General features: G+C 52.4%; 1 long non-coding RNA gene across 1 annotated transcript; it reads right to left on the bottom strand.

The window, feature by feature from the left end:
• Positions 1 to 9,830: 9,830 nt before the first annotated feature.
• LOC148162796 (uncharacterized) lies at positions 9,831 to 11,419 on the bottom strand. The gene is made up of 4 exons (XR_015766412.1): positions 11,333 to 11,419; positions 10,944 to 11,079; positions 10,680 to 10,833; positions 9,831 to 9,935 (listed from the first exon to the last, which is right to left on the bottom strand). It is a non-coding gene; the product is annotated as an uncharacterized LOC148162796 (long non-coding RNA).
• Between the last annotated feature and the right edge of the window lie 15,130 nt (positions 11,420 to 26,549).

Genomic DNA, 26,549 nt, shown 5'->3' on the forward strand with positions numbered 1-26,549 from the left:
GCCCAAACCCTGAATGAGATGGCATTAAACTGACGTAATATTCATAGAGACAGATCAGACTTGCCTTTACCCATACCTCTTCTCTCCAGGCAGCCCTCTCTCTACTCCTGTGGCCACATTTTCTTCTCCAAGTGAAGGCAGCATTGTATCTGATGACAGGAAAAACGAGCATGCTCACCTTCCTCCCAGCTGGCTTGCTTAAGCCCCGGCTCCCTCTCTCTGCCGTCCTTTCCCTGCACCCCCAGTCTCAAATACATTCAACTAAAGGGAACTAAGGAGAGAGGCATAATGCATTTCTCATTCATTCATTCACAGAGTGTTTATTGACTACTCTGCCAGACAGATGGCTCATTTCCATAGAATTCACTCACTACCAACTTCTTTTAGATTCTGCCCTGTGTTTTGTTTTGACAAACTGACCTGAGAGCCTGTGGCAGAAAAAACTAGCTGTCCACCCAAGCTTCGTGCCCCCTTCCTGAGTGTGGACACGTTTCTGGGAAGCAGCTGTCCACACAGGGACTCCCTCACCCAGCCTCCCTGGCATCTAGGTAGCGCCACGTGACGACAGAATGCCGGTGGAAGGAATGCGCACCACCGTAAGGCCTGGCCTACGACAGTCTCCAGAGTAAATCTTCACCTTCCATCTTTCCCCACTTGCTCGTAGGCAGCGAGGACTCAGGTCATGGAGCACAGCGGAGCCACAGTTTGGAAGGAGCCAAAGTCTAAATTACGTGGAAGGCCATCTGCCAGTCACCCATGCTGAACTCTAATAGTGCAAGAAATGTATTGGGTCAAGCCATTTGGGGTTTCTCTGCCACAGCAATTGGCCCGACCCTAACTAGTGGAAAGCCCTGTGGGAAGGGGTGGATGTGGATCAGAGCTCTTCCTGATATGTTCCCTCCCACATCGCCCGTCTTCATCCCAAAGAAATGAATCACCTCACTGCCCATTGTCTCTGCCCCAGGTGCCCTCCCGCCTGGGGAAATCTTACTTATCCCTCGAAATTTAGCTCCAGTGGTAAAATCCTTGTAAGTTTTCCTGTCTTCCCAGCTGTTCCCTCCTCTCCCTGAAGCTTCATTCTTAATTCTGTACATATAGTCGATCTTCATTACTCACAGATTCCATATTTGGCAATTTTCCTACTCGCTAAAATTTGTTATCCCCAAATCAATGCTCACAGCACTTTTGGGGTCATTGTGGACCTTTACAAAGCATGGGGAAAATTTGACTTGCCTGGCAAGCACATTCCTAGCTGAGGTTGAACAAAGCGACCCTCTGCCTCCTTGTCTCAGCTCTCATGCCGTACGCAGCATCCTTTTCACGGTCTGGCTAGTGCCACACTTTTCGCACTTGGTGCTCTTTATTGGTGATTTCTCCCTTTGAAATGGCTCCACGCGCGGTGCTGGAGTGCTGTGTGGTGTTCCCAAGCACAAGCAGACGGTGATGTGCCCCACGGAGGAGAAAATACGCGAGCTTCGTCCAAGTCTGAGTTACAGTGCTGTTGACCATGAGTTCGGTGCTCATGAATCAACCATATATATACGTAAAGTGTCTTTAACCAGAAGTGCACACAAAACAGGGTTATGGATTGATTGGTTGGCAAACATGTCATGACCAGAGGCTTTAGGGAAACTAACCCTGTATTTTCCCCAGGAGCAATTGTTCAGTTTTTGCTAACTCAGCATTTGCAGCGACTTTTATTTTTATTTTTTTTAAAGATTTTATTTATTTGACAGAGAGAGACACAGTGAGAGAGGGAACACAAGCAGGGGGAGTGGGAGAGGGAGAAGTAGGTTTCCCACCGAGCAGGGAGCCTGATGAGGGACTCGATCCCAGGACCCTGGGATCATGACCTGAGCCGAAGGCAGGCGCTTAACGACCGAGCCACCCAGGTGCCCCATGCAGGGGCTTTTAGAACATTACCTCAGTGAATGAGAATGAGCTGTGCCTGGTGCTGTCTCCTGGGCACGTGGTTCAGCGTCCCTGGCAGAGTGAGAGCTCCTCACGGGCAAGGAGCCCAAGCCCGGGCACATGCTACATACGTGTTTGTCTAGCAAGAGCAGCCTGAGCCTGGCGTCTGTGCTGAGCGAATGTCCCAGACCTGCCCCTGGGCTCTCCCTGAACCTGAAAGCGCCCCGCGAGATGAACTGTCACAGCTCAAGGACCCGCAGGCCACAGACATGAGCCAGGCAGGGATGGGCTGTGAGGTGCTAAGGTGCACACCGCAGGGGAGGCAGGTGAAGCGGGGGGCCGTCAGGGGTGGCCAGGGATCCTGGGCATGCTGCACCCAGGCACAGGCGGGGTGGGCCTAAGAAAGCAGGGGAGCCCCTTCTTCTCAACCTGGAAATGCTTCTGGGAGGAGGCCGAGTAATGGAAAGCCAATGGGAAGAGGGGGCCTGGCATATGACACTGCATTAGAGAGAACAAAGCCCGAAGTAACACACACTGACGGGGGCCCTCTGGGTGGGCACTGGCGTGAGACCTGGAGGGGATGCCCTGGGGCCGGGGAAGAATGATGTGGGAGAAGATGCGACTGCGGGATTGTCACACGTGGACCTGAACGCTGTGTGTGCATCTTAATAGATTCCAAAAACAGGTCCCAAGGAAGAACATCAGTGGGTGCAGAGCAATGGGGACAGCCGGGTGGTTAGTACGATGCCGCCTCCCAGGAGGCTTGTTTGGACAGGACGTGGAGAAGGAGGGAGAGTTTGGGTTGTTTGGGCACTCTGGCTTGGACGGTGGTGAGACATGACTTCCATGGGGAAGTGGGCTCAGCTCTGGCCGTGTGGACGTGGAGCCTCCTCAGCCACCACGAGGTCCCCCTTTCTGATGCCGGGGCCCTCTGCCCTGCTAGTCCTGGACACCTGTCCTCCACATAGCCGGGCCGCCTCTCACAGCCACCTCCCTGAGGGCCAGGCTCACTCATTCGATGACGCTGAGAGGTGAGAAGCCTCAGGTCTGAGTGACCCTGTCGTCTGTGGGGATCCCACGTCGGCAGGGTGCCTCCTCCCACAGTGGCTTTTTACAGAGAAGACATGCCAAGCACAGCAGGCTGGCTGATCTAGTGCAATCTTTCCCCACAAGTCAGAGCAGATGCCTTACTGTCGCATGCAAAGGACTGAGAACAATTCTTCCTGGAAGTCTTTCCCCCAGGGTCCTTTATGACAGACTCATAAGTGGCTAAAGCTTACATGAGCCCTTGGGGAACTCCAAGAGCACTGTTTTCATTCACCACATCTGGCCTCCCTGCACGTCCTGGCCCCCATTCTTCTCCCCAGCGGAGGTTCACTGAGCACGGACTTTGCGCCAGCCCCAGGCCCCCAGGCTTGGCGCCGTGGGTGGAGGTGGAGGAGGCAGCCTCATCTGTGCCCTCGGGGGCTTCCAGCCAGAGAAGGGGAGCACAGCTGTGTGCTGCAGGGCTGGAGGCACTGCAGAGAGCCAGGGCCTCCCAGACAGCAGCCCCTGGCTTCCCAGCTCCCACTCTCTCCTGTACCACACACACGCCTCTCTTGTCCCTGGGTTGCTCAACCGAGAATCCCGGAGCAGCAGGGGGCTTGGGTGCCCTTTACTCCCACACTGCTGAGATAATGAGCTCAGAAAGGGCAAGCAACTTTCTCACACAGCACAGCAGGTGGGTAACGAAGCCAGGACAATAACCTATGCTCATTGCTTCCAAACCTCCCCTTGTCCACTGCTGCCTCGGTGGCATTCACAAATCAGATAGAAGCCCCTGGGCAAGTACACCCTAAGCTTTGGTCATGAGCACCAAATACATCTCATTTTCTCATTTTCTCTGTGTTACAAGTGCTTTATCTGGAGGGGATAAGGAGGTGGTGTGTGTGTGTTTGTGTGTGTGTGGGGGGGGGAATTCCATGTTACTTGCTCTTCTCATAATCCTGGAAGGCTGCTTGGAAGAGGAGGTATTTCAGCAGTCTTTCAAATAGATAGATATACTTGGTGGGTTGATTAAGGAGGGACCCCAGGGATGGGAGTAGGGATTGAATCTGAAATCCAGGGCTGGTGAAAGAGTCAGGATGTCAGCTAAGGCTGAGCACCTGTCCTGTGTAAGACCGCCGAATGGCTGCTGGTAATTGCCAGAAGGTGGCAGCAGGCGCCCCAGGATTTCTTTCACCTGTGCCCTTGGTTCTCTCTCCTCAGAAGATAAAACACAGGCACTTTAACCTCCTCCTGCCAAACAACCAGTCAGGAAAGAAAAGGAGCGGAGCCGTCCAATCGACCACAGTGAAGCAACGGCCCAGGGGGCCACAAGCTGTGAGGCCTCAACATGCTTCCCACTGGGGCAAGAGGCCCTTTTCATTTCTGGGTGGGAGCCACCAGCTGTCTGGAATCTCTGGAAACCCCATGGGGAGGAAACTAGAAACAGGCATGGAAAAGCCAAGATCCTAAAGCTCGTTCTGACACATCCTGGAAGCAATCTAGCTGTCCGCCAATGGAGTGGCTACTTACAAATCATGCCACATCGACAGCCCAGGCTTCATCCACCCGTGAGACAATAATTATGCCAAAATTCGCTTTCTAGCTTCCCATCCTGTAGTAACAGCAGGACCCACCATGGTGGGTGTACACGTGGATAAGGGCGGGGAGAAGTAAACTGCATCCCAGAAAACCTTGGTGTCAGGCTGGAATTCCTGTATTAGCCAAGGTGAGGAATAGAACTGCATGTGTGCTGGGATTCTCCTCAGGGTGTTCGACTGTTCGTCACATTGCCCTTGAAAACCAGAGTCTGACAAGAAAGGACTCTTGCAGGAAAAGAGAAGTTTAGTGATTTCCTAGCTACTAGCTTTTCTGTTTGCCTAAGGTCACTTGATTTTCTGGATGTATGGGAAGCTCAGAGAGAACTGTAGAACTTCTCTTAGCTTGCACATTTCTTCAACGGGTAAGCCAAATTCACACGCCCTGCCCGTCTGGGTTTTCTGAACAGGCTGAAAGTGACTTGTACATAATAGTTCACTCTATAAAAACAAAAGTGTCTGCTTGGATCTAGAGTTGGGAAAGATCATCTTAGGGGATGTGTAACTGTAAACGATCTATCTGGTCCCCACTGTTCTGGGTGGGCACAAGTCGTGTAAGACTGTGCTTGTGGGGCTGGATGAATCTGCTGTATGACTTCACTAAAGAAGGATTAAACATAGAAACCCAACCTCCTCAGGGCGCCTGGGTGGCTCAGATGGTTGGGCGTCTGCCTTCGGCTCAGGTCATGATCCCAGGGTCCTGGGATCGAGTCCCGCATCGGGCTCCCTGCTTCTTGGGAGCCTGCTTCTCCCTCTGCCTCTCTCTCTCTCTCTCATGAAAAAATAAAAAGTTAAAAAAAAAAAAAAAAAAAACAAAGAAACCCAACCTCCTCATTCGTTGGAGAGTCATGATGCCCAGGAGGGAAAGTAAGGCGCAATCATTTTGCATTTACATATCACTTGACCATGTACAAAACACATTCACTTCCTTTGTTTCATTTTATTAACAAATATGGGTCCTCCTTCACCAGAGCCCACGGAGGAGGGCATGACAGATTCCTGAGTGCTGGGGCTGTGGAGAATCCTAGCACTCATTCTCTGAGTCCAGAAAGTCTTAGAAACAATTTGCTCTCTGGTGTCTGCGATGAGTTGCCCAGAACCATTCTCGTCCTCGTGGGAGCTCGGCATAGAGGCAGCAGGGCTTTATGGATGAGGAGTGGGGCTCTTCAAAGACCTATACCTCTCGAGTTTCAAACCTAGACTCAATACTTGTTTACTGTGTGATCCCAGCTTTGTGTCGGAACTTCTCTGAGCCTCGGCTATAATTTGGGGCAAGAATATCTTCCTTTGAGAGTTGTAAGGATTAGAGGAGATATGTATGTAACATGTCTTGTCCAGTGAGTGCCCTGCTCAGAATAGCCCCCTCAATACACAGCAGCTAGTCCCAGGTTTGGGGACCCCCAGAGTCAGTTTCTCCGTGTTACCGCACCGGCACATTCAGGGGCGGAGCGCATGGCCCCCATCTCCTTAGCTCTAACAAAAGACACCCCAATACTGCAGACCTGACCTCTGTGAGAGGTAGCAGGGTAGTGAAAGGGCTCTCTCATTCTCCCTTATTCCAGACTCTCCTGGAGCCCTCAGGACAGCCAGGCACCTCCAGAGCAGACCCAGACCTGTCCCCAGGGGCAGGCTTCTGGCTGTGGAGAGGGGCCCAGCCAGGGTCCCATCTTGCCCTGCCAGGAATCAGTACCTCTCACCGAACTCCAGACCAAACCCCGAGGCTCCTGGTAGTGCAGTCGGAGACAGACTTGGCTCCCCGGCGGGAGAGATGCTGTTTTCAGGGCCCAAGCTGGGCACTCTGTGAGACCTGGGGCAGAAGAGGCTCAGACGCACCCTTAGGGTTTTCTGGAAACCCGGGGACACCATCACGTTGGCCCTTGTTTGCTGGTGCAAGCCCAAGTGTAAAGGCAACACCAGCGGAGACTGGCAGCCATACCTCGGATGCCGCTGGGCCCGCGCTCTCCACTTGGTTGCCTCCTTGTCTTCTCGCGGTGGCTGCTTCACACATGTGGGGGGTTTGCCTGGCTCCCGGAGGTCTTTAGGTTTCCAGGCCCTGTGTAGACACTCATGCCCATTGCACGGGTTCTTGGTTTCCCTAATGTCCTGAGAGGAGAAGGGGCCCAGTCCACCACAGGCAGGCCTCTGCCAGGCCCCTGACAGATCACCCCATCTCATTCCCACAGGTGCCCCCAGGATGGTGTTCTGAGTGTCTCCCTTTGCCAATGAGAAAACTGAGGCTCACGCAGTGATTGTTGAAAGTTTCAGAGCCCAAACTGGCAGACCCGAAAGGCCAGGCCCTTTGCATCACACCAGAGGACAGAGCTGTCACTTGTGGTTCTGGTGATGGCTGCCCAGGGTCGGAGGCCCCCTCAGGCTGATGGAACAGGGAAGGAGCCTGGTTCTCATGAAGCCTGGCCCCATAGCTGGGGCCCTTATCCCATGGCTTTTGAGAAATGAAGCCGGCCCGGGACCCACACCTCTCACTCCCAGGCACCCTGACCTAGAGCTCTACTGTGCACAAAACTGCCCAGTGGGAACCCCCCGGGGCTCCTGTGGGTGCTCTACCTCCTATCCTGTACCTCTTCCTCAAGCCCCCCAGCTCCCTTGTCTGATTGGCGGGGGCAGAGCAGCATCAATTACAGTGCTCAGAATTCTCTGTTGGCCCCTGAGACTTCTACCTGTTTATGCAGGTCAGGCACCACACCTGAGGGGCTCCTTAGAGAGGTTGCCAGAAAGCTCCACTCTGCTCCTCCTGCCTGCCCTCAGTCAGTCCCCAGGGCCACCCGAGCCAGTAAACATGGCAAGAGGAGTCACCTGCCCTCAATACCTGGCATCATCCGGAACTCAAACATCTCTCCCTCACCAGCCAAATAGACACTGAGACCTTCAAGCTTTGGGCTCCAACTGGGAGACCAGGTTATTCTACCCCTCCCGTGCGGTGACGCTCTGTCCCCAAGGAGCTACTGAGGCCTCATTGCACAAATGCCCTTGAATGGCTTTCTCCACTTCTCTTAGGGTCCTGAAATTTGGTGGTAATAAATTATGCTTCTTTATAATCCACCTTCTCCCAGAAACTGCCTGATGCCTAGTAGGCATTCAATACACTGGTTAATAAAATTATTTACTTACATATTTTTAAAATCCATGCAATACATGATCAAAAAAAAAAAAAAAAAAAAAAAAAGGATACTAAGGCCCAGACTGTGGCCTTGAAATGCCATTTATCCCTGAAACTAATGAGGGTTTCTTGGAGAAGAGGCTGATTCCAGGCCTGGGCAGGAAATGTATAAGACGAACCTGGAACTTTTTCTATCGTGAAGCAAGGAAACCATGGAAGACTGCTACAGTCTACAGATCACTGCCACAGTCTACAGATCTGATGGCAATGTTGAATCAATGCTGGTTTGATGACATACCCAGCCTCGTTGAGGAGGTGCGTGTAGCAAGAGGTTCAGTGCTTCAGCTGTAATCACAGAGCTAGAAAATGAATCCACACCCAGTGTCCTTTCTGCCCCTCCACATTGCTGCTCACCAAACAGGGGCCCCAGAACCATGCTTTAGGGGCAGCCTTGGGTAGACCTTGAGAACATGAGCTCTGTGTTGGGCTGCCTGAGTTCATATCCAGCCCCACCACTTGCTAGCTACATGATTTGGGGAAAATTATTTAATCTCTCTGTGCCTTAGTGTCCTTATCATCATCCTTCATAGCACCTATTTCATAGGGCTGTGTAAGGATTAAATAAAACACACGAAACAGGGTCTAGAACATGGGGAGTGCTCAGTGGAAGTTGAGCGTTTATTATTGGGCTGTATACTGCACTAAGCATGGCTTTCCCTGGGTCTCTGAATGGTGATTCTGGGTGGGGAGAGAAATAGGGGTGTTGAGCGAAGAAAAGAGATATGATGGAACCCCAGAACCAGCTGCATTTCAAATGTTTGGAGCTGGCCGTGAAGGGAATAAAACAGCAAGAGTCATGACACACCTGTTAGCATTGTGATCTGCCTCTGCAGACCCATTTTCAGACACTGTCTCATTTTGGCCTCATAACAACCCTGTCTGGTGGATACTATTAGCCCCAATTTGGCAGTAGGGGAAATGGAAGCTCTGAGCATGTAGGTCCTGCCCAAGTTAGTTAACAGGGTGGGAACTCCAGGTGACAGGCTGAGTTACTCTGGCCATCTGCAGAAGCGCAAGACTTCAGGGACCGCAGGTCCTGCGGGATGACCTATGTCAGTGGTTCTCAATCTTGAGCATGAATCAAAATCCCCTGGAGGGTCTTTTAAAACCGTAGAAGCCTGGGCCCACCCCCAGAGTTTCTGACGCCCGAAGTCAGATCTGGGGTTGAGCCAGCCGCGTGCCCTCTAACTGTGAGCAGCAGCGACATCTCGTGGCGAGGAGGGGGACGAACCTTGGGTTCCCCGCGAACCTCAGCCTCCGCGGTGCCCACCCGTCCAGGAACTGATGCTGGTCAGGGCAGCACCTCCCAGATGGATTCTAATAGGCCCAGTCCTTGCCTCGGAGCGTGCGGGCGCCTGCGTGCCTAATTGTACCCTAGGGCCTGGGAGACCTAATCTTGCTTCCTGGGGCGTCCAGCTTCATTTTAGAATACTTTTATCCTCATTTTTGGAATGAGTTCCTTCCCTGGTCTTTCCACCTGTGAACCAATACCTTGAAGTCTCGGCCACAGATGGGATGGCTGCGGAGTCAGCAGAGGGACTTCTCGGACGGAGTGTCTCACTTAACAATTGCTTTCAGCCCATAGGAGCATTTTATAATGGAGCTTGACATGAATCTTTGGCAGGATTGTGAGCGGATGGGGAAGGGAGCCTGAAGGCCTGGACAGTGCCGCCCCTGATTTCCTCTACTCCTGTAGTTGTTCACTTGGTAGACTGGGGTGTAGGCATCTCCGGGGTTGGGCAACTGTGGGGACAGAAAGTGACGCTGGGCCTGTTTCTGCAAGACCTGGATTCGGCTCTGCGCTCTGCCCCTGAGCTGTGACACGTCGGGCACCTCACTGCAGCCTTCTGAGATTGTTCATCCGGCAAAGGGGGAAGACGAAAGCAGCCGTTTAGGCGGAGGCGCCCTGCAGAGTCCGGCACAGGGAGCGGGCGCTGGATGGACAGTCGGTAAGAGGCCAGCGAGTGGCGCCCCGAGGCGGGGTGGCCTGGGAGGGGGGACCGGGGAGGGGGCGGTGTTTGGGGCCGAGGAGAGGAAAGAACATTACCATTCCATTCCCCACCCAGCCCCCACCCCCGCCGCCGCCCCGCCCCCTCCACCCCCAAAGGCCGCCGCCTGGCGCCGGTGACTTCGCCCTGCCCTGGCCTCTGCTTTCTGCGGCAAAATGAGCGGCTGGTGCCCTTCCGAGGCTCCCTCCCCGTCTGAGTCCCGTGGAACTTCCGCTTCTAGCCGGGAGAAAAAATTAATAATTAATCGCCAGGTTAACGGGGACGGCTGGGGCGCGGAGGGAGCAGAGTGCTCCCTGCTCGGGGAAAGAGGGGCGCAGGCCGCCCTCCGCAGGTGTCCCGTCGCTCTGCGCTGTGCTCGGCCTCGGCCAGCTCCACCCCTCCCCTGGGACCCGGCTCCGAGCGCTCAGCCCGCCGGTATCCTTGGCTAGTTCCCCTCCCTCGACGAGCCGCGCCTCCGTCGCCCTGCGGCTCCCAGCCGGCAGGGGGCGCCCGCCTGGACCGGGCCCGGGGCGGGGTGACAGTGAGTGGGGAGGCGGTGCCTTCCCGGCAAAGCCTGAACCCTCCTGGCTGCGATGACCGGGGCCCGGCGAGCCCTATCCCCCAGTAGCCCACCCTCCGCCCTGGACATGCCCCGTTTCCAAAAGGGGCCTGCGAGGTTATTCAGGGAGGCAAGGTCAGGCTCTTGCTCCGCCCTGTCCAATGGAACTTTCTGCAGTTAGGGAAATGTCCTATATCTGTGCTGTCAAATACAGTAGCTACTGAGCACTCTAGCTGTTCAAAATGTGCAACTGAGGAATTTTGTATTTCATTTTATGAATTTGAATTGAAATTGCCACATGTGGCTAGTAGCTTTGGTCATGGCCCATCACACCTTCATCAGCTCCCCCCACCCCCGGAATTGTTCTGGAAAAGATCAGAGAAATTAGCTGACGAGGAGAAACATGTAATTAACCTCATTACCCTCCTCCACCAGGTTTGGGGCCTCATGGCAGAGGAACTGGTGCACAGGAATGGTAGTGGGTTTTGGAGCGGCAGAAGGCTCCCCAGCACGTCGAGGCTGTCCTGGGTGAAGTCCGCTCCGGAGGTTAAAGTCTTCTGGGTGCCACAAAAGCTCCTGGGGTGGGGGGTTGCATGGAAGTATTCTAGTGTCTCCCACCTCCAAATCCCAGGGAATCCTACTTTCTCTGATTCCCGCACAGTCCCGAAGTCAAGGAGGTCACTTACCAATGAATCTGGCCCCTGCCTGCCAGCAGGTCAAAGGTCACTGCTATGTCCAGCCAGGTTTCACTTGAACTGCAGTGGAGGTTGTGACGTGACCGTGCCAGGCAGGCTGAGCCCAGGGGAGAGGAGCTGCCGGATGCTGTGGACCCAGGGAGGAGGCCTTCAACAGCAAGCGGAGAGAGCAGCCCAGACCAACTGTCCCCACAGCCCAGGGCCAGCAGGGTGCAGATCAGCCCACTCGATCCCTGCACCTTCCCCCAGGCTGGCTCTCTGAACCCCAGGGAGCGGCTGAGAGGGCACAGGGGGGTGAAAGGGATAGGCTATGGGTCTGGAATTGTGCAGTCGTGGGTACTGGGAGAACAAGATTCCGACCCCAGTTGGCCACTGCGTACCTCTGTGTAGCATGTAATTTCTCTGTGTCTCAGTTTCCCCCAGCTGGAGATGGCACTAATGGTAACTCTCTGGGTTGCCTTAAAGGGTTGCTGTGGGGTTCAAATCAGATAACAGGTGTTCATTTGTTAATGCGTTCATTCATTAAATGTTTATTAAGAACTTGCGTGCAACAGGGGGCACCTGGGTGGCTCAGTCGGTTAAGCTTCTGCCTTCAGCTCAGGTCATGATCTCGGGGTCCTGGGATCAAGCCCTGCATCGGGCTCCCTGCTCAGTGGGGAGGCTGCTCCCCCCTGCTTGTGCTTTCCCTCTCTCTCTCTGACAAATAAATACATAAAATCTTAAAAAAAAAAAAAAAAGAACTTGCCTGGAGCAGGACAATCTGTCTTCTTGGTGGCAGCAGAAAGATCAAGAAGGACCCCCGTGGGAATGCCTGCCAGTCTTAAACACCAAACACTGGCAATTAACTGTGCAAACAGCCGCGGCACCAGCCTCTTCTGTGTGGGCAGAGGCCAGCTCAGGGGAGGAGGCAAAGGCATGACCCAGGAGGGAGCAGGGAGAAGTGTACTGCAAGGCGGGGCACAGAGGAAGGGGGGGGGCTGGCTCAGCGGGGTGGCCACATCAGGCCCCAGGAGCCCACTGGTGGGCTGCTGGTTCAGACAGTGCCAGGCCCGGGTTCTCCCGGAAGCTGCCAGGGAAGGGTCCAGCAGGGTGGGACTTGGTATCCCCACATCTGCCTGGAGGCTCGGGGGCTGCTCAGCACTGTCTTCTTGGATTCAGGCCTCCATCTGCTCTTACTTCCTCACCCCCGTCTCTCTGTCTGTCTCTTTCTCCCGGACCAGCCTTTTCCCAGCCTTGCTGCTGAGTATTTAGAAATGGTGCCGCCTACAGAAGACCCCACCCCCACCCCCGCCCCAGGAGGCCCGTGCGGGAACCAACCTTACTCCTCATTTTGGGCTCAGGCTTCCCGGGGCCTTTCCCTCCAGCAGAGATTCCACCAAGAAAGCCTGTACCCGCCTCGCCTGATGGTGCCTTCCAGGCAGATGAGGGGCTGGGCCAGAGTGAGAAGGGAGGGTCTCTTGTCGGGGGCAGGTGCCGTGCCAGGGCTCCTGCGGGCAGTGGGTTGTGACCCAGGCTGTGTGGTCAAAATGGGCTGGAGCCGCTAGGGCAGAAATAATCGAAGGGACAAGGCAAGCAAAGACGGTGGGGGGCAAACCCAGTTCCTGGCACAGAGGTAGCTAGCTAGCATGCTGTCCCTCTAACAGGGACCGATGCATCAAGCCCGATGCCCCAAAGTACAGCCTCAGTCTTGTCTTGTTACTTTTCTCTTGTCGGGCTGGGAACTTCCCAAACACATTAATCATGTTTCCTCTTCATCCTACACCCTCAACAGAAGAGGGTTGGCTAAGAGGTTTATCCCTTCGAGCCTGATCTGCCCTTACTGAGCCCCTGCCAGCCGATGGGCCTGGCCTGCTGGGAGGGGAGCAGGCCACCAGGTACTCCCAGCCATCCTGAGTGGCCTGCTTAGCCAGTGTGGGCCCCAGTTCTACTGGTTGTCAAGCTGGGCCTCCTGGGCATACGGTGTTTGGAGAAACTCAAGGGCAATTTTCCAGACGACTTGGCAAACATCACTCTCCACCTCCTCATCACTTTCTGGGACGTGCATAGACTCAGAATCCTTCCCTCTGGATGTTCAGCTAAGACTGTTGGCACAGATGGAAGTCGACGGAGGTTCAGCAGCTGATGTGGGACCTAGTGAGGTCCTGCTGCCCGATTCTCCACTTACCTCCCTCCCCAGATGGTTCTAGGGTGAGGTCAGCTGGTCAGTGCTGTGGGCTGAGCACATGCTGCAGGCAGAGCTGGGTGCTCAGGGTGTGCTGGTCACCTTCTGTTTTGCCTGCCCATCACCCCTTGCCCCTTCTTCTGGCCAAAGCATTCTAATTCTGAACCACTCACTGGTAGTCTGTCAGATTCCTGCAGGTCCCATGGCCAGAAGTTAGCAGCTGGCCCAGGCCTGGCCAGTCAGAGACTTCACCCCACCCCCACCCTGGCCACAGCTATCGGTGCAGGGATCGGCATCAAGACTTTGGCCAGGGTGGAGGGGTACTCTCTGCTGGTAGGACATGGGAATCTGGGACTGCTGGTGGGCATCTTGCCACCGTTGGGAGGAGAGCCAAGGCAAGAAACAGAGAAAGACCAATCCCTTGAGCTCTGAGAGCTACCATGCCTGGAAATGTCCAGCTATGGAAGCATCTACATTTCCTTTTTTGCCTAAATCAATCTGAGTCGGTTTTCTGGAGCTTGGAACCGAGAGTGCTGGCTGAAATGGGGGGAGGGTGGTGCAGGGAGAAATAAAGAGGGGAAGTGAAATGGTTTCTACTTTCAGAAAGGCTCCGGGCTGAGGGGAAATATGGTTTCCATTCTTGGGTATGTGAACACATGACCTTCCATTTTTTAAACCAGTGTGTGTGTGTGTGTGTGTGTGTGTGTGTGTGTGTGTGTGTGTGAATACATTCAGAAAAGTTCTTAATACTTTTTATTTCTCTACTGAGTAATACATAATGGAGAATTTACCAAAAAAAGAAAAAAGGAAAGAAGGTCACTCATATCCCACGATTTGCTGCTGTTCGTTCTCAGTGCATTTAAAAATGGCAGTAGAGTCCTAATGTACATATCGCTTTGGTCTATTTTTCTTCCCGCTTACCAGACATGGCGATCTTCTTTAGGAAAATATAAAGGAAACTATTAGGACGTAAGGTTTGTGGCACAACCAAATTCACATGCATCTCACTATCTAACCTCCCATCTTGTTTCAGAAAGAGGCACAGGAGGCCATCTGTGGACAGAAAGTGGTGATTTTTCTTCACTGGGTCATCTTTGGAGAAAATCTGAGAAATGGAGCATTCATTAGTTCACTCGCCCAAGGAGCAAATGTTTCGGTGCCTCCCACGTGCCAGGCACTTAACTATGTGCCTAGGGCACGACTAGACATGGTCTTTCCTCTCGTGGGGCTTATAGGACCGTGGGGGAAACGCCATTCGCCAAATGCTCACAAAACACAGGCTGTAAACCATGAGCTGTGACGGGTGCTTCAAGAACCTAACATAGGAGGGTTTGACCCACTCAGGAAGGGTTTCCTGAGAAAAATGGAGTTTGGGCTGGAATCTAAAGGACGAAAACGTGTTACCCAGGCCAAGAGAGGAAGGGGCGCATTTCGTGCATAGGAACAGGTGGATAACCTTGAACGGCTATGGTGCGGGACTGTCTGAAGTCAGTGTGGCTCGTGTGGAGACAGGAAGAGCATGTGTCCTGTGACATGAGAGCAGGTGGCAGAGCCAAGTAGGAGCCAGGTGATGCAGGACTTCAGAAGTCACATTAATACGTTGTCTTTATCCTAAAGCTGAAGGGAAGACACTGAGGCTTCCCCAAGCTGGTGTGTGTGCGTGACACGACTAGGTCTGTGCTCTGTAAAGGTCATGTGACTGCATTGTGAGGAATGGTCCAGAATGGGCTCAGGTGCCCCTAGCAGGTTGATGGCTATTACACTAGTTAAGAGGTGAAAGGTCAGGGTACCTTGCATCAGGGTAATGATGTAGGAAGTGGAGAAAAGGTGTGGAGGGATTAAAGAAATATTTAGGAGATAAAATCAACAGAACTTGGTAACCAATGGAATATAAAGGGTATGAGAAAGGGAGTGTGTGTGGGCTTCCTCCTGGCTTGCTCAGCCAGGTGGGGGAGTTGGCACACACGGAGCTGGGAACCAGTATGAGGAGAAGATTAAGCGTTCAGTCTTAGACACACTGAGTTGGAGGAACCTTTAAGACATTCAAAAAGAGATGTTAGGTAGGCCGTTGGATGTCTCAGTCAGGAGCTCGGAGATAATATCTGTGAGTCGTTTGCAAATTGTGTGCACTGACCCCTGAGATGACCAGCTGGTGTGGGTTCTGGTCCCAGCTTCACTGATCAAATCCCTGCCTGCCCCTGGGACTCTGTCCTCAGTGTTCGATCTGGGATGGACCAAAGCTTCGTCCAACTATAACATTCTCTGAATCCGTGGGCATATGAGGATGAAGCACTGCCCAAACATCCCTGAATTTTCCCTCCCCCCGCCCCCACCACCAAACAAAACCAGGGAAAGAAGTGTTCCAATTTGGGGAGTGTTCCTGGCTCTCTTAGACTGGCCATTGGGAAGTTCTCATTGTGACCTTGGCTGTCCCTTCCCTGGTCAGATCGAAGACCATCCTGAGCATCCTGGATTCCTCTTCTTGAGTGGGAAGCCCCTCATCCTTGTTTGAATGCAAGAGTGAACTACATAAGCTGCTGGTACACAGTGAGACAGATTCTCTGATGAAGTTTAAGGTCAAAGGTGTGAACTGTGGAACAAGTATGTTTCTTGCCACAGACCCTCCAGGGCTCTTCCCCCAAGGTTTTCCTCTTCTTCTCTGCCCCCAGACTGGTCTCTCCTGAACTTTCTGCTCTCTGTACTCTTTCCAGAAATGTGTTGCTGGGTTTCCATGTGTTTGCTAGTTTCACAAATGACCCAGTTCCTGATGATGTCCCAGGTTCTGTTGCCCTTTCTTGGCCAGAATAACCCATGGAAGAGTGTCTTCCTGGAACTGCCTGCCGCCCAACTCTCTCTCCTGGGTGCTGGCCAAGGGCTACGAACCGTTCATTCAGGGCTCACTCGTAATGTCTATTATGTGCTTAGACACTGGGGATATAAAATGAGCGAACGAGCCCCCTCCTGGCCCTGGAGACACCTTCTTTTTAATTGTTTTGAAGTATGGTCTGGCCGACTCGCCCCTAAATTTTATTACCAGCCTCTTCGCCGTGGTAAAGCTTCTTTTTGGCTCACTCACTTAGCTTTTGAGTTTGTCCCAAAGATCACCAATACTAGTGATTATCATTTACTGAGGGCTTCTCATGTATTAGTCTTGATGTCAAGCACTGCACCTTCTTTATCCCAGTTCATCCTGGAAAACAACAATCAGTGTCTCCCACTTTACTCCTGATGACCTGAAAGAGACGAACTCACTTGCCTGGGTTCCAATAGCTGGGATCCGAGCCCAGATGTGGTCTGACTTGGAAATGTCGGACTCTCCCCACTCCACCACCGTTGTCGGCATGGCCAAGCGTTTCTCACCGGAGCACTTGGTGTCAGCCACAAAGTGCCAGTTTAATTTGACTGTAGCCTGAGGAGTGCGGGAGCCTTGTCTTATTTCTGCCCTCAGCCCCAAACACCTGGAACCGTGCCAAGGCAAGTATTTGTTGAATCCATCGGAATGAATGAAACAGTTTGAAAAACTCCCTTCCCCACCTGCTATCCTCAAGCATGGCTTTGGCAACCATCCACCGTGGTGCATTCGATACACTGATGACACAATGGGGGTGAATCTCAGCTGGGGGGCTTGGGGTGCGCTGCAGGTCGAAGGCCCAAAGCAGTAATTTATTACGCTGTTAGTAAATGGGTAGGTACTTGCATTTCTCAGGTGTGTTTGAATTTCTTCCTTTTACACCAAGGAGCCTATAAAGGCAAAAGGATTTTTAGCAAACAACGAAGCAACACTTTGAGAAGAAAAGAGTCAACTGAAGCAAAGTTCGTTATTTTCTAAATTTGCTTTTCTGCTGAGAACTTTGGGTGGGCGCACATATCTATTTTCAAAGCCTCCCTGGCCCTTCAGGCCAAAACCATCCTCCTTCGTCCACACCAGTCCCCTCCCTGGGGCCCCTCCGGGCCCCTCCAGCCACATCTGCTGCATCAGACTTACTGTGGCCCCCGGGTCTTTGTCCTTACCGTTCTCTCAATGGAATCGAACCTCCTTTCCCTTTCTCCTTGCCTGGGTAAGTTTTACTCATCCTTCTAATTCTAGGAAATCTTCAGTGCCCCATCTGGACCCCCACACGCACCACAGTGCCTCTCTTCTGCATTCCCAAGACTCCGGTCCCAGGACACACCAGTTTTTCTCATCTTACCCCATGTGCTAACTCCCCAGACACCCCCAGCTGCCCTAGCCTCCCCAGCAACAAGCATAGAGAGCCTGGCCCCTGCTAGGTGTCATGAAATAGCATTGTGATTGATGTGGTTCACAAGCCTGGCGACAAGCTTGCAGGGTAGGCTTGATGACTCTTACTGTAAAGCAAAGGGAGCTGGAGCTCAGAGAGGTTTAGTAACTTGTCAAAGGGCACACAATTAGACAGAGGCTAAGCTGGACATGAGGTCAAGCCTTTAGGACTCAAAAGCCTGTCCCCCTTTCCTACAAGTCCTCCCCGGCTTTAAGTCGCCCCCCCCAAATCTCTGTCACCTCCAAACTCTAAACTCTGTAACTCAAAAGAAAATTTGCTTGTCAGCTATGTGGCCTTAGATAAATCACCCGATCCCACTTGGCCTCACTCTTGTAAGGTGTAAAATGGAAGAGGGGTGAGCCACGTGAACTCCAAGGTGCACTGTAGCATGGGGGGCCCCCTAATTGCACAAATTAGGACAAGATGGAACTTCACCTGAAGACAAACGACCCTGGAGCATGACTCAGCCAGACTCTGGGGGTGTTTTCTAAACTGTGGACACACAGAGCCTCTGCAAGTGTGTACAGATCCCATGCATGCCTTCCAGAGCCTGTGAGTGTGCACACAGCCCGTGAGCGTTCCAGACTGCGTGTGTGCAAAGAGCTCTGGGTCTCCTGCGGGCAGGCCAGGCAGCCAAGTTGTTTGTTTTGTGGAATAAACTGTCTCCTGCCTCTTCTTTTTTTTTTTTAAGATTTTATTTTTTGACGGAGAGAGACACACAGCGAGAGAAGGAACACAAGCAGGGGGAGTGGGAGAGGGAGAAGCAGGCTTCCGGCTGAGCAGGGAGCCCGACGCGGGGCTCGATCCCAGGACCCTGGGATCCCAGATGCTTAACGACTGAGCCACCCAGGCGCCCCTCTCCTGCTTCTTCTAGGGAGGTCTTCCCTCAGGAGAGATGAACTCAAGCTGTTCCCCAGGAGTTGACTCAAAAGCCTTTGAGACACTCTTCCCAGGCTTGGCTTGACCATCCCTTCTTTCCGGGCCCTGTGGAGGCCTCACCAGTGTGTCAAGCCTTCCCCAACCAAAGTGCTTTCTCCTGCTGCCCTCCAGCTGCCCAGCCGCCCCCTGTCTGCTCCTCAGGTGGTGGAGCCGTGTTTCCAAGAGTGTAAGGTAGAAGGTAGATGTCCCCCTCCCCACCCTGAACAGAGTGAGCCTGTCAGCAGCAGGTGAAGAGTCTGGGATTATCAGTGGGGAAGCGCCCTGGGGAGGCTAACAGGGCTACCGGGTCATAATTATATGTTCGTGATTTAAAAATCACATAGATGGGGCGCCTGGGTGGCTCAGTTGGTTGAGCGACTGCCTTCGGCTCAGGTCATGATCCTGGAGTCCCGGGATCGAGTCCCGCATCGGGCTCCCCGCTCGGTGGGGAGTCTGCTTCTCCCTCTGACCCTCTCCCCTCTCATGCTCTAGCTCATTCTCTCTCTCAAATAAATAAATAAAATCTTTAAAAAAAAATAAAATAAAAAAATAAAAATCACATAGATGGCGAGAGGGAGCAAAGAAAACTGAGAGACAGAAAGAAAAAGTGCAAAGACGTAGGATCCTCACAGCCCGGGGTGGGGATGAATCCCTCCCAGGTTACCCAGAGTCCTGCCCCAGGGCACTCGGGAAGCAGCCACCCTTGAACAGTCAGAAGCCAGCTAAGGCTCAGGCACCTCAGGCCCACCCAAAAGCCCTCTCAGGACCCCTGTTCCTGTTTGATCATGGGCCCACCCAGCCCCTGTGAAGGCACAGGGCCCTGTTGCTGATGGTCCCTCCTTCTTGCCCGCTCCCCCCGCCCTCCCCCAGGGTTGAATACAGAGATGGTCTAGGGCTGAGGCTGAAGCAGGACCCCCGAGAAAGAAAGGCATTTGATGTCAAAGCTGGCTTCGCTGCAAGAAACAAATCTTCACAAGAATTCAGAAGGAGACGCCTCATCTGGCTTCCTTCCTCTGGGGCTCTGATCTAGGAAAAAGCATGCAGTCCGAAAGCTCCTCATCCTCCGACCTCCTGCATCCCTGCACCCTGCTCCTCCGAGTAGGGGTGCTCCCCCACCACAGGTTCTCCCCTAGCCCTGGCTTCCCTACCATGGGGCTCATGAGCAGACAGGGCTGTGGTGCAGGGGGAGCCCGGTCCACGGCTTCCCCTCTGGGCCTTGCAGACCCCAGCACCTTAGAGAAGGAGGGAGGGGAGAGAATGGGGCCAGGGGGCACCTCTTGGGGCTGTACTCTAGACAGTCCATGAAAAGCATGCAAATGCCGTGCAAAAATAGCATGCAAATCAGCACATCTTTCACCTATTCATTCTCTGTCCCTCCACCCCCACCCCAGGGTCCCATGATCCTTTAGGCCGTGAAGGGGGAGGCTGGCTTCTTCTCCCCACCTAACAGCCTCAGCAGCCTTTCTTCTGTTTTGTCTCCCCCAGCCCTCGCCCCATCCTCCCTCATCCCCACCCCGCCCCGCAGGTGCACTGCCTGACATTTGGTAGTTTGAGAAATAAGTGGTTTGCTACGTTGGCTGCAGCATCTTCAGGAGGGGCCTCTCTGTGGGTTCAGACCTTAAAACAGTGATGGGGAGGAAGGAAAGAGGCGATGCCTTGCCTGGGAATCCACCCTCCAGCCTTAGATCCCTTGGCACTTTGCGCGAAAGTCCAAAGACTGTCCAGACAGGGAGTGGCAGGGCGTTCTCTGCTTCTGGTGGGATCACCTGGCCGAACCGCGATTATCATGATTATACTGCTATTGCTATTTTATCATGAGGGAGGGAGCCCCTGGAGAGTGGGATTCATGATGAAGAAGCAGAGTGGAGGGAGACTGATCGTGATCAGCAGTTCACAATGGATACTCCTCTCGAAATGTCACATTGTACACCTTAAATATTTACAACTTTTATTTGTCAAAAACAAAACCCAAACAAAACAGAACGAAGCAGCAGAGTGGTATCAGTCCTGAGCTGATGGCTAAATTTAGAACTTAGCATTTGGAGAGTTAAATGTAAAGCTATTGCTTAAAGCTACCTACGCTGGTTCTTTTAGTGAGCTGCCGTGGGTCCTGCACCCACAGGGAGCGATCTCGGGCTGCCTTAGAGGGACAGTTACTGAGCTCTGTGCCCCTGTTCTCAAAGTACCGGGCTGCGTGCCTCTGTCCCTGTACCTGATCCCTGATCTGAGCCTGACTCCGGCGGGACATGCTCAGCCCGGCCCTGCCTCCTCCCCAGCCCCTTCCCTGAATTGGAAGGAAGACTCCCACACCTACTGCCTTCCCAAGCTTGGCCCAGGCTCAAACCAGGCCTGCCCCAGCAGCGGGCTGGGGAGGAAGCCTGACCACCCGTTCGCCTGACTTGGCCTGGGACAGGAAATGCCTCAGCCAGTTTCAAAGACTCTGTAGCCAAGGGAAGGAAGCCACTTGAAGTGGGTCCCCAGGGCAGGCCGGGGCCTTCCAGGGGCTGGAATAAATGAGAATGCCAGGCCTGGAGGCTTGGGGGAAAGGTCGCAGACCCTTCGCACGGCTGGGCTACAAAGTCCAGAGTGAGCAGTGAGCTGGACCCAGGTCTGCCCCTGAATCCAGGACTTATGGATGACTGGACCTTCTTCGTGGCCTGGCCTCCAGGGCCAAAAGACCAGGGGCTCTAAGTGACCCTCCCCTCAGTATGTCATTCCTGTGGCAACAAGGAGAACTCTATCCCCAAACGCGAGGGATGAAATTCTCGCTTCCTTGCAAAGAGATTCTGCAGCTTAGCTTGGTGCGCACCCCCCAGTTTACGTCTAACTCTGGTCCTTTCGGCTGGCCTCCAGGTCCCTTTTTCTGTTTGTTCTTGGGAAGGAGAATGCTGAGTCTGAAAGGCATCTTGATACAGTCAGGCAGATGGTCTCCCCTGGCCCACATCGACCGCCTCCTGGGTAAGCCCAGGCAGGGGCTCCCAGGGAATCTGGTTTCCTCCGCACACCTGACTTCTCCTCCCTCCCAGAGAAGGAGCGCCTGCATGCGCCCAGCCTGTGCCCTTTGCCAGTGTTGTCTCTGCCCGCCCCATTTAAGCAGTAGACCAGCCACATTTTACAGACGAGGAAAGTTAAGACCTGGAAAGCTCCAATATGCTCAAGGCCTCGCTGTTAGTAAAGGACAGAACCAGGACTGGAAGGCACGTTTGACTGACTCCTTAGGGACCTTTTACTTCATTCTCCCAAGTGCTCCTTGGTCATAGTGGCAGAAGGGAGCCCACCAAGTGAGGACTACACTGACCTTTGCTTTTTTTTTTGCCTGTGGACACATTATGGGAGACATCACATCACATCAGTGGCAACAACAGGGGAAGACACCTCTTAAGCTACACTGTTGGTGGGAATGCAAGCTGGTGCAACCACTCTGGAAAACAGTATGGAGGTTCCTCAAACAGTTGAAAATAGAGCTACCATTCGATCCAGCAATTGCACTACTGGGTATTTACCCCAAAGATACAAATGTAGGGATCCGAAGGGGTATGTGCACCCCAATGTTTATGGCAGCAATGTCCACAATAGCCAAACTGTGGAAAGAGCCAAGATGTCCATCGACAGATGAATGGATAAAGAAGATGTGGTATGTATACACAATGGAATATTATGCAGCCATCAAAAGGAATGAGATCTTGCCATTTGCAACGACATGGATGGAACTGGACGGTGTTATGCTGAGTGAAATAAGTCAATCAGAGAAAGACATGTATCATATGACCTCACTGATATGAGGAATTCTTAATCTCAGGAAACAAACTGTGTGTTGCTGGAGTGGATGGGGTGGCTGGGTGATAGACATTGGGGAGGGTATGTGCTATGGCGAGTGCTGTGAATTGTGCAAGACTGTTGAATCACAGATCTGTACCTCTGAAACAAATAATGCAATATATATTAAGAAAAAAAAAGAAGAAGAAGATAGCAGGAAGGGAAGAATGAAGGGGGGGAATTCGGAGGGGGAGACGAACCATGAGAGACAATGAACTCTGAAAAACAAACTGAGGGTTCTAGAGGGGAGAGGGGTGGGGGGATGGGTTAGCCTGGTGACGGGTATTAAAGAGGGCACGTTCTGCATGGAGCACTGGGTGTTATGCACAAACAATGAATCATGGAACACTACATCAAAAACTAATGATGTAATGTATGGTGATTAACATAACAATAAAAATTTTTAAAAAAGAGAACAACAAAAGTATACAATACAATATTATTAAAAAAAAAAAAGAGTCCTTACCATATGATTCCATTTCTGGGAAGGTCAAGAACAGGCAAAGTAAAATTTAGCAGTAACCTCTGCCCGGGGGGAAGGGTGTTTTCTGGGAGAGTGCGTGAGAAAGCTCCGGGGTGCTGGAAATGCTCTATGTTTATCCAGGTTGAGGTTTCACAAGTGTCTACATACATTAGACATGTAAAAATCCAACTTGCTGGACACTTGAGGCTTGTAAACTTTATTATGTAAGTTATATCCTTCACCTATCCCCCCAAAAAAAACCTTCAAAAAGAAGACATTAAACATATTAGATGATATTGTATTGGTTTACTTTGGTCTTGGTTTCTGAGTAATTTCACCGCTGGGAAAAATCAGCTGGCTGGCTCATGTCTCACTTAAGGCCACCTTATTATAGATGAATACTATTTCATTGTATATGGCCAGGTAGAGAATAAGTCGGAGCCTGGCTTCCTGTGAGCGTGTGTGCATGTGTGAAAGTGTGTGTGTGCGTCTGTTACATTATGTTCAGTTAGATGATGAGCCGCCAGAGGGCAGGGATTGTATGTGTCAAATTCCCCTTAACACTGCACTGGCCCCAGAGATTGATTTCAACAAAATTTACTGTATGCCTACTGTGTGCTATCCTTTATTCTGGGGCCTGGATATATAGCAATCAAACAGACAAAAATCCCAGTTCTCGTGATACCAGTCAAGACTTGTGGATTATAGGATGGAGGAAAGACCATTTTCGGATTCTCTCCAGCTTGCTCTGGGATCTGGGGCTGGCCTTACCTCCTCCTGCGTTTTGCCTTTTGCAATGAAGAGCTCCAAGCTGCTCCTCTGTGGACTGGACAGGGGATGGGATGTGCACCAATGGGTCAGGTGACCACAGTCATGTCACCGATCAGTGCTTGCAAATGGCTGACCATGGTTTCAGCCCATTCTTAAGGTACAAAGGACTCCCCAGAGCAATCAGGGACAATCCCTAAGATGTCACGTCATTAGGAAGGCAAATGCAACGAAAGGTTCATGAGCTACAGAGCAGACCCATTCTGTTTGATTCCTGGTCCTACTGCCTCTTCTCCGGGTCACGGTGGGCAGGTCACTTAATCCTCTGAGACTCTGTTTTCTCATCTGTAAAATAGGATGGTCGTATCTACCTCCAAGGGCTATTTGTAGGGATAAAATGAGATAGATCAGTGCTTTTGTGGCACACAGTGATTGGGAAATTCGTAGTAGCTATTAAAATCAATTAGAGAGACAGAACATACACCTCCAAATTGAATCGTTCACCCACCTCCTACTCCAACCTAAAGTATGCATGTTCCCATTCCTCAGCCTTGCACACAGCTCTTCAAACTCCTACACCCTCTGCCAAATTAGGATACTTTCCACCTTCAAAACCAGAGACACGTTGTCTTCAGCAAGGCTTCCCAAACGAACTTGTTCCTTCGTGGCAAATACCCCCGCTTCAGACCTGCACATCTCTGCTGCCAGTGGAAAGCTAATCTCATGGTTGAACTCCCTTGTTTACCCCTCAGACAAGGAGATGCCTGTGGGCAGGGGCTGTGTTTCCCGATCAGATTAGGATCCCGACACCAGCCAATATGGAGTCCCTGATGTGTGGCCTGCAGAGGCCACACTCCATTCCACTTCAAGGTCTTAGCATGGGCCACTGCCAGGGCCTGGAAGGCTTGGCTGCTCTGCCCCTCTCTGCCCCTCAATTCTCAGCAAGTTGCCAAATGAACTCTTAGGTACCCTCCGGGATTCAGCTTAAACACCACTTCCTCCAGGAAGCCTTCCTTGACTCCCAGACTGAAATTCCTTATTTTACCCTATTAAGGCATCTGGTAATTCTCCTTCAGAGCACTGACAGCTAAGAATGATTAAGTACCAGCAAGACTCCTTTAATGTTTGTTTCCTTTGAAATTGAAAGTTCAATGAGAACAGGTACATTCTTTCCCTAGTATATTCTCAGCACTTAGCTCAGTGCTTGGCGCATAATAGAAGTGCAATAAACACTTGAATGAGTGAGTGAATGAACGAATGAATGAATGTAGCCTCTCCCCACCGTTCCCTGGTCTCAGCATGAATCTGTCCATAGAGCACCCCCTCAGGCACCTAGGAAAAGGACAGACATAAAGACCGTCTGCTTCCCGCTGAGGTGTATTTCTTCCTGGGAGCTTGTTGCCTTTTCTTGGTTGAGCCACGAGTCTTTGGGTTTTCTGTACGTTACAACCCCCTGCCTTACATACACACACGCCCTGCCACCGACTCTGCAGAACACATTCCTCAGTCAGAACAGCTTCCAGAGGGTTTTCCCCAGCAGGGGGGACTGGGCAGCAGGCTAGAGCCACGGGCTAAATATACCCGGCTTTGCATCCTGTTTGCTCTAAAGCGCACCTGGCAGACATGCATCACAGCCCTGGAATTGTACCTCACCCGTTCACCCACTCCAGCTCCAAGAAGCAGCCCCCGCGCGGCCCCACTGTAAGAGCCTGGCTGGATCCCCCCCTCCCCCGTCCTCCCCCGCAACACATACCCCGCACCGATATTTTGCCTTTGCCCACTTCTGACATGTGGTTAGACAGGTGCCCATCAAAGCCTTGGGCATTAGCCAGAACCCGTGGGGCTCTAGAGTGTGGATCCCCACCCCAGCGGGCTATGGCTGGGTGGCCTGGGGGCTGGTTACTCTCTGTTCTTCCTGGGGCAACAGATCATTTCCCTGAGACTGTTTCTTTGCTGGTAAAATGGGGGAGGGGGAGTGATCATACCTGTGCTTCCCACTTCCCAGGGTTATAGTACAGACCAATCAGGAACACAGAGGGTAGGCCCTAGAAGGGGCTGGCCACCGTATAGAACACCGAGGGCACAAAAACGAAGGAGACTGGTCCGTGCCCTCAAAGAGGCGAAGTCAGCGGTAAACAAGCAGAAACATTGGTCATCCAGCAAGCCAGAGGAGCGAGAGGGGTGCCACCACGGGGCCATGATGCACACAAGAGGCCAGGGTCACGGACACCTGTAGGGTGCGTAAGAGATCGTCAACCAGGAACTCAGGCCAACCCAGACCACATCTTGCCCACTAGCTGTGTGACCTTGGGCAAGTTACTTAGCTTCTCTGTGCTGGCTCTGTGCCTCATAGAGGTGTTGGGAGGATGAGGATATGTAAATGAACATATGTAAAGTACTTAGTTCTGGGGCAAAGGAGGTACAAAATAAATGTTGGTTGTTACTGTCCTTATTAGCTTTGATTCATTCAACCAGTATGTACAAGGCTCTGTTCCAGGCACAGGGAACCTGTCGGTAAACAAAATGGACTGGGAAAACCTGCTCTCTTGGAACTTACATTCTGGAAGGGGAGAGGGACGACAACCCAAATAAGCATCCTATTTAATATATTTGATGCGGGTGCTTTGGGGAAAGAAAAGGCAGCAGAAAGGGGGAATAAGGAAGTTCTAAGCCGGTGGGGAGGACCCCCATTGTAAGTGGAGGAACAGGCTCACTAGGAAGGGGAAGGTGAGCCCAGACCTGCAGGAGGTGAGAATGAGCCATGACCATGGGCCCGAGGAACTGGGGTCCATACAGAGTAGCCTCGGGGGCCTCCTCCTATGCTGCTAAGAATGCATCTTTAGTTGCAAACGGGAAATGAGCAGGCCTGCAAGGATTAAATTAGAAAACAAAATGCGCCAGGCATACACTAGGCCCAGAATAAATGTTAGCCCCTCCCTTCCCCCTTTGTATCCCACAGGACCCCTCTCCAGTCATCAGGGAACTCGAGATATACAGACCAGAGCATGCTTTCTTCTCAAACCTTTCTATGGCCTTGGCACCCTTGCCCAGGACGCTTGCAGGCTGGGTGGTCTCAGGTCCAAGGAGTGTGCAATGGGCTTCGAGTGTTCTGGAGGAGACGGAGGGCCTGAGCCTGGAGTCTGGAGGGTGAATCCCAGCCCTGGGGCCTCTGGCTGTGGGACCTCAGCCAG

The sequence above is a fragment of the Eumetopias jubatus genome, unplaced genomic scaffold (assembly GCF_037043125.1).
Source record: "Eumetopias jubatus isolate StellerSeaLion01/CBP00866 unplaced genomic scaffold, mEumJub1_p1.0 scaffold_12, whole genome shotgun sequence".
Classification (NCBI taxonomy): domain Eukaryota; kingdom Metazoa; phylum Chordata; class Mammalia; order Carnivora; family Otariidae; genus Eumetopias; species Eumetopias jubatus.